The sequence below is a fragment of the Urocitellus parryii genome, chromosome 5, assembly GCF_045843805.1.
Source record: "Urocitellus parryii isolate mUroPar1 chromosome 5, mUroPar1.hap1, whole genome shotgun sequence".
Classification (NCBI taxonomy): domain Eukaryota; kingdom Metazoa; phylum Chordata; class Mammalia; order Rodentia; family Sciuridae; genus Urocitellus; species Urocitellus parryii.
This window is the reverse complement of record NC_135535.1, coordinates 62,407,315-62,419,141: the sequence shown is the minus strand read 5'-3', so window position 1 is coordinate 62,419,141 and position 11,827 is coordinate 62,407,315. Positions and strand designations below refer to the sequence as shown.

Sequence of the window (11,827 nt, the reverse complement as noted above, 5' to 3'; positions counted from 1 at the left end):
CCCCATCAGACCCTACAGTGCATCCCTCCTGCCAGCATGATGCCTAGGAGCTCTATGATTCCCAAGGCTTGACAGAAGTGGGGAATGGGGAGGAAAGAGCATCCTAATCCCAGAATTCTCATACTCTGAAGCCTTCCTCTTTCCCGCCCTTGGGGAGGATGCCCCTGTTTCCCCCTACCCCAGTTCTCCACCCAGCTCCCTCCCAGCCCTGCTGCAGCTGCTCCACCTCCCCCATTTTGAAAGAATGCACCCTCCCCTCCAAGTCTCCTCCACAGGGTGCAGAGCAGGAGGGAGGCAGCATATGGCCCCATTTTCCTTGGCCTGTGTAAGCTATTTTGGAAATGAGAAACCCCCTTGCCCTTTCCTCCTCTCTGGGGAGCACCCTCCCTCCCTCTGCACATTCCCCAGAAGTTCTCAGACTGAGATCCGCCCTACGTGCAGTTATGTGGTGAAATCACCCCTTTCCTCCCCCAGAGGCTCTGAAACTGGGAAGAGAGCGGATTCAACCCTTTGATGTAGGCACGTTTTAAAAGGCCCACCTGTCCCCTAGCTCCCTACGACCCCCGCCCCGCCTGAACTGCTGACTGCTGGAGCCCCTCATCACAGCTTTAAATCCCCAGCTACCCCCGCCCCAGCTTGGCCCAGATCGGTCACACGCACACCCTCTCCTGCTGGGGGTAATCAAACCCAACCATGCTCACTCAGGGACATCTGTCTCCCGCCAATACGGAATGATCCCAAATTTGAGGGGTTCTGTGACACTTAAAAGCTTCAAGCAGGAAGATCTGCAATTTCTCTTGGACCAGGGCCTGTGGGGAGGGTCGCTCAGAAACCCCTCGTTTGATGTTGTGCTTTCATGGCTGCGGTTTGATCCAGATGTTCCCCAGTTGTGGGATTTTCTCACTGGGAGGGAGGGGCCCTTGGCTGTGAAGACATTTCCATCATGTGCACATTTGGATCTGGGCTGCTTGGGAGGGGGAGTTCTTCCAGCTCTCGGCAACCCCACCCTTTCCCCCAGGTCACATCCTTTCCCTTAACATCCAAAGAAGAGAGAAGAATCCCGAACAGGGAATTCCCACTAGCTTGCTGGCTTGCTGTGTTGCTGTCCAAAAATGGCCCTACATCTCTGTTCCTCTGGTTTCATAAGATACAGCTGGAGTTAGTTCCCCATAGTGGTTCCTAAATCATGGGAATAGGAAAGGGAGTTCAAGAATCAAATTTCTGGCCAAGATACAAAAATTATCTAAGAAATTGTGAAAGGAATTGGACCCAAAGTGGATGAGTCAGGGTTCTTGAAAAAGCAAGTGACCGTCCCTCTTCCAGGACAGTCTCTCAAGGACAGAAGTGAACTTTTATGACTGTCTGCTCCCTCAGAGCTTCAAAAGGTCAAGGTCATGTCCCCTCAAGGGCTTCAGTGAAACCCTGGAAATCTTTCTTTCAACTTTAAGAGACTTCAGTTCTGCTGTCCAGCCTCTGTCATTGTGTGCTGTAGCCTGAGGCGGCTGTGGTGTTAGTCCCACTCAGGGATCCTCTCAGGCCTCTAGCAATCCCTCAAAGGCCTTCTGGAGTCACCTAGATTAAAAAGAAAAAAAAAATCAGGTTGCTCCTGGAGCTGTGCTGGTGACCCCATAAGCACTTGGCTTCTTGCCTCCACGTGGGAGTCACAGCCTAAAATGGATAGATGGATGCCGAGCACTAGAGGACAGATGGACCCCAGCCCTTACTGGTCCAAGGCATGAGCCCATGAATGATCCTGGAGGACTTTCCTCAGCCTCAAGTTTGCGTAAGTGGACTTTGTGCCGGGGAGGGACCTGCATGGGGAGAAGCAGCAGCCTGGGGTGCTTGTTGCAAGAAGAGAAATTTCCAAGGAGGCAGAGGTTGGAAGACACTGAGTGGCACAAGACACTGGGAGGAGCCATAAGAAACAAGCCAGGGGGAAAAAGGCACTGTGCCCTCTTGGAGTAGACGGAAGGGAGGGCTGGAGCCAGAGTGGGTGGAAGGATGGAGAGAAGAGGTGAGAAAACCTCCATGTGGTTGTTCCACCTGTAGGATTGGAACAACTGTCCCCAGCTCCCTCTGCTCTGTGTAGCACATTTAGGGACAGTTTTTCTCAGGGGGCCCTGAGGGACAGTTCTCAAGCCTCTCCCTCCCCACAGAATTTAATCCAGCCCGGCACAGAGGGGTCAGGTCATGATGGAGATGGGGGTGTATGGCGATGGGGCTCACTGGCTCGAATTTTTTCTTATTCCCCCATGTCCTCTCTCCTAGGCCATCATTTCTCATTTGCCTGGTCTTAATACCCCATATGTCTCTAGCTCAAAGAGCTAAGAAACACTCCATCACTCTTAAGCTGGGCCTTGCCACCTGCAGGCCCCTCCCTCCCACACATATGTTCACACACTGGGGCAAGTGGTGAGCCCCTCCAGCCCCTCTCCCCCACCCCACCCTTCTCATCTTTCTGAGAAGGATGAGAGCCTTCTCTTTAGGGGGTGGGCATGTAAGGGATCCTCACAGCTGGAGAGCAGCTGGAAGAGCCCCACCTAGCCTGTGCACTCAGGGTGACTCCCTGGAGGGGACCAACGTTGAGGGCAGAAGGTGTGGGGAGCCGGGAAAATTCCTGCAGTGGGGTTTGGACTGGGAGAGGGGTGGATCCTCAGCAAGGGGTCCTCGGTCTCAGGGAGGAAATGGCCAGTGGCCAGGCACCAGCTGGCTCCTGTTCCTCCTCCCTCTCACCCACCTCTCCACTTCGCCATACCGTAGAATCCAGGTGGACACACCTGCTACAACTGTCTCATCCCTCCTTGTGACTTCACCTCCACCATGGGTGCCAATCTCTCCCCCACCCACTGCAGGGTACCAGAGTCTGATGCAAGTCTCCACCCCAGAGGCAGGCCTGACCACGGCTCCTGAGGATGCTGTGCACAGGAAGCTGAGGTGAGGCCAGAACTGCTCCTGGCTCCTCTCCTGAGGGGCTAGCAGTCTCCCAGCCCATGCTCAGAATCGCTTTTCCTGAGCTGAGATGAAGAGCTGAGAGGGGAAGGGCCAGAACGAATGAGGCTGGGACTGGGGACAGCAGTGCCCTCTGCATCCTCTTCATATTCCTGTATGTAAATAGTTTCCCCCAAAGAACCATGGAAGGCCCCATCAGTACTCCTCCTCCTCCTCTTCCTCCTCCTCCTCCTCCCCCCTTCCCCCCAACCCCACAGTTACCAAGACAGAGTTATTTGGACAATCTCTACCTGCAGGTCTGGGTTAGATGTTTGAGTGGGGCCTGGGCATGTAGCTTGAGACCTTGGACTCCATCCCCAGCACTGCAAAAAAAAAAAACGGGGAAAAAATTAGGCAGAAGTAAGAGACATCTCACCTGTAATCCCAGCAGCTCAGGAGGCTGAGGCGGGAGGATCATAAGTTCAAAGCCAACCTCAGCAAAAGCAAGGTGCTAAGCAACTCAGTGAGATCCTGTCTCTAAATAAAATACAAAATAGGTCTGGAGATATGGCTCAGAAGCCATTGACATTGAGCACCCAGTGCTTGGCACTGGGCTGGACTCTGCTGGAGGAGATGGAAGGAGAACATCTCCCTGGGCTTCCACCTCACACAACCCATTAACCCATAAAGGCACATATTACAAATCTTGGAGACTCTCATGCTTGAATAGAACTTTGTAATCTTGCCTCATTCTCATTCAGGCAGGCAATCCTATGTGAATGTCAAGCACACAAGCTAGACAGAAGAAAGAACTTCCATAGGGCATCAATACTGTATAGAAAAATCATCCAACTTGAAGGATTCTCTTCTTGGGAGGCAATGAACGAGGAGCACCCTCACCTTGCTGAGCCAGAATTAAGGTAAGACTCCTGTCTGAAGGCATCAGAGTAGCTGAGATGCCCCCCCTGCTCCCCCAGATCCTACCTGGAACAGAGGGGAGGAGGAGTCTCCAGTCAATGGGGAGGAGGAGTCTCCAGTCAATGGGTGTGAAGAGGAGGGAACACAGGAAGAGACAGATGGGTAGATGGAGGGATTGGAGGAGTAGGGGGACCAAGGCAGGAGAGATGAATGGTCTTGGCGGGACTGATGGACGAGGCTAGGATGGATGGATGGCGGCTGAGGTTTGTTTACTGGCAGCCCCCAGCCCACCCTCGCCCAGGGAGAGGAATGGAGGCTGGCACATCAGAGGGCTCTTAGGGAAGCTCGTGGAGATGATTTAGATGGGAATGAATCAGCTCCATATGGATTAAGTGTCCCTGCAAATCCCAGGACCTTACAGATGAGGGGACAGGGCAAGGGCACTGAGGGGAAGGGGAGGGGGCAGTGTGGAGCTGGTGCAGGGAAACACAGGCCTGGAGCCGTGGAAGGGCTCGGGTGGGCAGGCCTGCGTGGACACAGGCCCCAGGCTTGCGGGTCCTGCTGTTTCTCTGCTTGGTACCAGGCTTTAGGGAAAGGCCTCCTCCTGTGCCACAAACCCTGCCTGGCTCCCCTGACGGGGGCGACAGTCTTTCTGCCTATGTCTTTTCGTCTTCATTTTTTGGTCCCTCTCGTGACCAGGCCTGTCCCTTCACTTCCTCCGTCTCCATCCACACTCCCAATCCCTCCCTCTGTGTCTCTGCACCCCTGTCTTTTGCTCTAGAAGCATAAGTGGCCTAAGGAAAGGGCCCATTTCCTACTTACCTCGGGCCTTAGCAGGCCGGGTCTAGTGCCGCCCTGCATCCAGGCACAGGCTTCCTCTTACTTGAACTTCCTCAGGTTCCAGAGGAGGTCAGGAGAACAGGAAAGGCCACATTGATCTCTTTGGCCGGGAGCGAGTTGAGTAGACACGCATTACTTCCGGGCCATGGGAGGCCACGGGTTCTCTACTGGCTGGGGCTGTGGAGGTACCATCTCCCCTTCCCCTGCCCTACCCTCAGCAAAGGACCCCAAATCAACTGTGGTGATGAAGCCGGCTGCCATGTGGACAACCTGGAGTCAGAGCACAGGGTAGTCACATATGACAATGGTTGAAATATCACAGCCACTCTCCCCCCACCCCCACTGGTGATCTATGGGCTGCGTGCCCTGTAAAAATTATTTATTGGGGCCTCAGAGTGTCCTGATTTAGTGCTGCTGCCTCTGGGGCCGAGAGGCCTGCCTGTCCGCCAGAGTCTAAGCATTAAACGACGCTAAAAAGTTAAACGGCCAACGTTGGGGGCTCACTCAAGGAGGCACCATAAAGCTGTCGGAGCTGCTTAAATCAGGAGTGAGGATTCCCCGGGACATCTTCTCTCCATATGCTACAAGCCAAGAAGGCTCTCCTCACCCTCCTGCCACTCACCCATGCCCAGCAGCCCACAGAAGGCAGGAGGCACAAGAGCTAGGCACCCAGGATAGAACCCCAAAAAAGGTCAAGGATGACCTTCTCCCCGGGGGTTCCTCCAGCACCACCTGGGGCAGGGGCTCAAGAGCACAGGGAGTCATACTGTCCAGCCCTCTGCCTCGGGGCAGGTGGTCTTCTTGGTCAATCTAGTTTTTTGTTGTTGAGTGAGTTAGGTGTTTTTTGCAGGCCTGGGGACTGAACCCAGGGCCTCTTGTATACTAACTAGGCAAGCGCTCTACCACTGAGCTCCAACCCAGATCTGGTTTTTAAGGACTTCCAGCCAAAGAAATCTCACAGTCTGTTCCCATGGCCTGTGCAGAGGAGTCTTTCCTAAGCGTGTCTCACTTCAATCCGTGTTCCTGCGGGTCTAACCCTTCCTGCCCAAGCTGGAGGGGGTATTCGGACCGAACTAGCCCATGCCCTCTGACCTCCTGTGTCCCCCACACCTACTCATGTGGCTCTTTGAGAAACAGAGACTCACCCATTGCAAATTTCCATCCACCAGGCACCCCTGGGTGCTGGCACAGTGCTCAAGCTTCACAGACAGGTTTTCGCTGCTGAGCCCCAGCCCATGCTGCCACCGCCCGGCCACCACTGAGCACAAGGGAAGGTGGGTCTCCGCAGGCTGTCTATCATGCTTTCTTTCAGCAGCAATAAAATTCACCTCTTAAAACCTCCGCTTGGGTCCCTAATATTTGCCTGGCTATATATCTCCGGTGATATATGGACAGAAATTGCTCATAAACGGCCATAAACCTCTTAGTGGAGCTGGGGAGGAGGTGCATGAGGGTAGGCACAGCCCAGGCTGCAGGAGGATTGGAAGCTGAGCCACTTCACTGAGCATCCAAAAGCAGACGCTGGATCCCAGCACTAGATGTGGGGCTCTGGTAAGGATGAAGGAAGGAGACCCAGAAGAAGATCTAATGCCCAGCAGGTGGTATTATGGAACTGTCTCAACTTCTTGCTCCAGTGACATGCTGTGTAGTCTTAGGCAAGTCTCTCAACCACTCTGTACCATGCTTCCCATCACCAACACGAGGATAAAGACATCTACCCAGGCTCCTGCATTAAGTTGTCATGAGGATTAGATGAAGAAACACAAAGAAAAAGTAGAGAGGTTGTATATACTGGGTGCTGCCCTCAGATGGGCAGGGCGTATTTGGAAAGCCTACTCTATGCTGATACTTCACCTAATTATCCCTCATCCTTCAACACCCTGCTGTGTAGATATTAACTGTCGTTATGTTGTGGATGCCAAACCCCAGGTTCAGAGAGGTGTACACAGGCTGTCAGCTCCAGAGACGGGATTTGTACCAGCCTGATCCCAGAACTGGTGCCTTACCACACATCAGAATGAAATCCCGGCAACTGGAAGAATAACCAGGGGCTTCCACATGGGGCAGAGGGCTGAAGAATGCCTTCTCCCTGGGGTCCACCCCTCCCAGAGTGCAGGCCTTTCTCTGTCCCTGACACTTCTGCTCCAGGCCTCTAAGGGCCCGAGAGTCAAGGGGGTCCCACAGCATATTCCCAACCGCTCTACCAAATTACCCAAGAAACAGTTCTTAAAGTGGAAAGCAAAACCCTGGGGCTGTGTGAGAGGCCTGAGCCCCTCCGCCCGGGAACCCAGGAAGCATGGGTCCTGGGTGACCAAGAGAAGAGGGACTTCAGGGGAACAGATACGAACTATGACGGCCATAGTTGCATGGTCCCTGTCCAGCTCTGCACAAACCAAGCACTGGCTACCTATACCTTCTGGTCACCCTCCTTCTCCAGCCAGCTGCTGGATGCCTCTTTCTTTCTTGACCCCCCAGCCCTCCTGCACCCCTCAACCCACACGCCTACACCCTCCCTCTCTCCCACAGCATCCCCTGAGGCCCCTGTCTGTCCCCTCAGGTTGCTCCACCCTCTCCCTCACTGCCTAGAGAGTCCCTGTGCCCCTTCCCTCCACCATGTCCCCTCCTTGTCTTTTCCCTAGGTCTCTTCAGCCCAATTGTCCCCTATGTTTGCCCATGATGCCCCTCTCCTAGTAGCCCCCTAGTTCCTGGATATTCCTTCCTTCCAGCTCCCCCCACTCTAACCCTTCCCTAGTGTCCCCCTCATTTCGTCCCACCTGCCCTCCAGGACCCCCAGCACCTTCCTGCTCTTGCCTCCTTAATGACCAACCAGGACAAACAGTAGGAAGGCCACCCTTCTGCCCCACACTTCCCCTTCCCCGGTGGCTCCCACCCCCAACCCCACTTTTCTTTAAGTTTCCAAATCAACCTTCCTCCAATAATAATGATAAAGCAGGAAGCCGGGCCGGAGGACAGTGCAGATTTTTCTTCTTGACACGGAGTTTCCGATTAAAGGCAAAGGGACATAAATCCTCCCGCGTAATTGCTGTACTCCAGCTCAGAGCCACTCGGGAGGGAGGCTCCCACCCCCTCTGCCCCTACCTCGGGGAGTCCCACCCCCCATTCTGAGCAGCGCCTGGTCCCCAGAGCCTGAGGGTGGGCCTACAAGGGGGAAGGGAATGGTGCCTTTGTGGGTGAGGCTGTGGTAAGGGGTTGGGATACACTGGAGCCGGGCTCCCTCGTCCCCTGCCAGGGCTCTGAGGTCAGAGAGATGGCCCATGGCCCATCTCAAAGCACCTTCCCCGGCCAACCCACACATTGAAAGCACATTGACAAAGCCTCTCAGGGCTCATTGTCTCATTTGACACTTGTAAGGATCTTGAAAATGAGAAACCTATCAGATGGAGGACAGGGTCCTGGAGACCCATCTGTACAACTCCCCTCATTTTGTAGGGGAAACTGAGACCTGTCAAAGGGACTGGCTGATGGCAGAGCTGGGGTGGGAATGCTGTCCCAGCCCTAGCAGTATTTGACTGTGGTACACAGGGAGGGGCTGACAGGGTTTGGATCCATTAAATCATGAGCCTAAATTAAGTGGCCCCCTCCCAAGTGGTTTTCTCATCTGCCAGGGAACCTTTGTTAAGAATCAGAGATGCTGGGGCTGGAGATGTGGCTCAGCGGTAGCGCGCTCGCCTGGCATGCGTGCGGCCCGGGTTCGATCCTCAGCACCACATACCAACAAAGATGTTGTGTCCGCCGAGAACTAAAAAATAAATGTTAAAAATTCTTTCTCAAAAAAAAAAAAAAAAAAAAAAAAAAAAAAGAATCAGAGATGCTTGGTGCTTTTGCCCCACCTTTAGAGATTAGAGGAGGAAAACACTAGAAGAGTGTGTGGATTGGGGTCCCTAACCTGAATCCAGGTTCACACTTACCCCTCCTCCTCAGGACTGCACAGCCAGGGAGCACCACCTGTTTACGCCACAGGTAGACCTCCCAGCTTGGCCTGGAGCACTGACTCTTCACCCCCCAAAAAGCCATAGAGTCCACGCACAGAGCCCTTCCCATTCTGTTCCTTAACTCTCTCCCAGTACTGCTGCCTGCTCTCCTCCTCCATGAAGCCCTGCCTGATTTGAAAATCTGGGTTCCACTTTCCCTTGTTTCTCCCTTCACTGAACAACCCCCTCCAGCTATTCCTAACTCAGGGTCCTGGAAGCAACCTGACTGACTCTTCTCTCTCATCAGACTAAGGGGCATGGACCTGTCTCCTTCCTCTGAACAGCCATGTCCTAACTCTCCACCCTTCCCACCATCTCCATTCCTACTCCCTCCTCTACCAGACTCAGACCCCAGACAGATCTGTTCATGCGTGACTACGGGAACCCAGGAGTCCTGTCTCCCCTTCCTCAGTGGAATTTTCCACAGAAGGTCCAAGGTTCCTATTTCAGATGCAAAATATTCATGGCTTCTCAGCCTCCCTGGACCCTTAGGAACCATTTAACCTGCCCTCCTCCAGCTTCTTGTCTTCAGTATTTTAGGAGAGGGGAGCCCTCAGCTGGGCCAACAAAAGAGAAGGCCTATCCTCATGTGTGCACCCATCTCTAAATAAAACTAGCCTCAGCCAATTCCTGCTTGAGCTCTTGGACATTCTGACACAGTGGCAGGCAACTGGGTTCTCTACCAAACCCCGATTGAAGGCTCCATGTTCCACCAAGCCACATGCGTGTCCTGTGTACTCCCTTCTCCTGCTACCATGGCAACACTCAGTGGAGAGGAAAGGCCAATGAGGGCTTTGGAGTCAGAGAACACCCTGCCTGAGGCGTGAAAAACAGTGTGAGAAGCTTTAGATGCTTCCACAGGGAACTATGTTGAGGTTCCTGAGTGGTTTGGGGTGACATTGTAGCACTATCTGTCCTGGGAGTTCTGGGGCTTTGGGGGTGTCATAGTCAATTCTCGATGCCACTGTAGAATTCTGGGCATTCCTATAGAGTTGGCCTGGGGATCACAGTGGGGTTTCTGGACTTTGCTGCAGGGTTTCTAGAGAGTTACTCCAAAAGGCCACAGGCCTGTGCTACTGCCTGGGCCCAGTGATGAGGTAGCTATAGCAGTTTTAAAAAAAGAAGAAGAAAGAAAAAGAAAAAGAAAAAAGGTAGAGCTTTTTTTTTAAACATTTTTGGTTTAGTTTTTCTTAGTTGTCAATGACTTTTATTTTATTTACTTACATGCAGTGTGGAGATCCGAACCCAGTTCCTCCCACATGCTAAGGTAAGTGCTCTACCACTGAGCTACAACTCCAGCTCTAGAGCTTTCTTTTTTTTTTTTAAGGGCTTGGAGGGAAAGAGAGAGGGGCCCAGGCTCCCACAGGAATGTGGAGTTTCAGGGTAGCAAGGCCATGCTCCACCCTGTCTTGGTGTTCCTGTCCCGAGTCCTGGCCAACAGCCTTAGTTCATTGGTGATGAGGGGCTGGGGATGGAGAGGGATCCTTACTGCCTTGGGAGTGATTGCGTGTCAGAAAATACGCATGCTTCTGGCTTTCTGGAGGGAGGAAGGGCCAGGCAGAGGGACCTCCTGAAGTCCCCAGCAGTCTTCCTGGGTGTGTGTCTCCAAAAACAACCCTACCCCATTGTGAAAGCCCAGCCCTGGCTGTTGTAGGAGCAGGAGTAAATTCAGGAGGAAAAGATACAGACCCCTCTCCCCAGAGACCCCCACACTTTCAGGTATAACAGAGCTTCATCTTGGACCCAGGAAAGCAAATGGTGAACTCTTCTTGCAGCTTGGATAACTTCCTGAAAGACAGAAGTGCGAAGCAAGGATTAGCAGAGAGGTGGGCAGCCTGGAGACAAGCAGATACGGGCTGAGGGCCACTTCAGAGGTGAGTAAGATGACGGTGAGTTCCAACCCTAGGGACCTCGAGTAGGGGAAAAGTCCTTCACCCCCATATCCATCATTCCCCTAGCAAACATTATAAGGACAGCTCTGTCTCAGGCATGGTATCAGAAAATGCATACAAACTAGAGGCAGTGACACACCTGGAGGTGTGTTCTCTGAATCCTGGCTGGGTAAGCTTCTAACTCCCTGCCGCTCCAACCCAAGAGAAATGCATTCTCCCTAATTCCAGCTTCCTTCTTCCCTTGGGTCCCAATACCTGCCCCCTGCCATTCAAAAATGCCCTGCTCCTCTCTCTAGGAAGACTTTGGAGCATCTTGGGTCACAGCTACAGCAGGAGGGACTGGGGCTAGATATTCCGAGCACCTTCTCAGCAGCAGGGAGGAATGGTGCTGAGGAGCTGAGTGGGAGGCCAAGGAAGGAATATGCGAGCTGATGAGTCCAGGCCCGAGATCCTCAGCCCGACTTTGCATCCTGCTGGAAGACGCATCATTCATCCGCCCAGGGGTGGAGATGGGGCAGGGGGAGGGGAATGAAAAACACCCACAGCCCATTAACCTACTTTTGCAACTTCATTAAAACAGAGTCTTCGACATATCGCCATAAATTGTCTTCTGAGGAGGAAGCCAGATCCAACATCAAGTTCTAACAGTGAAGCCTGGAAGAAGAGACTGGAATAACCAGGGAGGAAGGAACACTGTATATCTGTGGCATTGGGTGGCAGGAGTCATCCCTGAGAGGCTTTGCAGACTGGGCCAGTCCAGCCGGGCCAGCACAAGGTCTCTGAAGGGAGCAGGCCACTGTGTGAGGGGCCAGGAAGGGATTTTATATAACACCGTGCACTTGCTACTCTGATGAAGAACCCTCAGAGCTTCCGGGAGTCCCTTTTAACAAAAGCTCGTCACCTTTCCGGGCCTCCTTCCAGAAGCCCTGTTCTGGCCTAAAGCCCTCTTCTGCAAGGTGCCTGCTGAGCATGGTGTTTTTCCTCCAGAGAGCCTGAAGCCAGCACTATCCTGGCTGGGCAGGTAGCCCAGCTCAGAGGAAGGAGAACTGACCCACGGGTAGCAGGGCTGGGCTCCCAATTTCTGACTGGGTAACCTGGATCTAGATCTCACAAGGGTAGTGACTAAGTGCCCAGACCCTGGAGAGGGACTACCTGGGTTCAAATGCTGCCCTTGCCATTCAAGGAGTTTGGCCAAGTTATTTAATCTCTCTGCCTTAGTTTCCTCATAGGAATAAAGACATTTCAAAGTTGTTGAGT

The 11,827-nt window shown here is 53.2% G+C and overlaps 2 long non-coding RNA genes across 2 annotated transcripts; both read left to right on the top strand.

Moving 5' to 3' along the window:
- Window positions 1-1,537: 1,537 nt before the first annotated feature.
- On the top strand, window positions 1,538-3,763 carry LOC113189717 (uncharacterized). Its single transcript, XR_003301685.2, has 3 exons — window positions 1,538-1,783; window positions 2,853-2,934; window positions 3,690-3,763. It is a non-coding gene; the product is annotated as an uncharacterized LOC113189717 (long non-coding RNA).
- Window positions 3,764-3,786: 23 nt separating this feature from the next.
- On the top strand, window positions 3,787-11,238 carry LOC113189825 (uncharacterized). The gene is made up of 4 exons (XR_003301698.2): window positions 3,787-3,848; window positions 9,909-9,945; window positions 10,454-10,552; window positions 11,151-11,238. It is a non-coding gene; the product is annotated as an uncharacterized LOC113189825 (long non-coding RNA).
- Window positions 11,239-11,827: the final 589 nt, after the last annotated feature.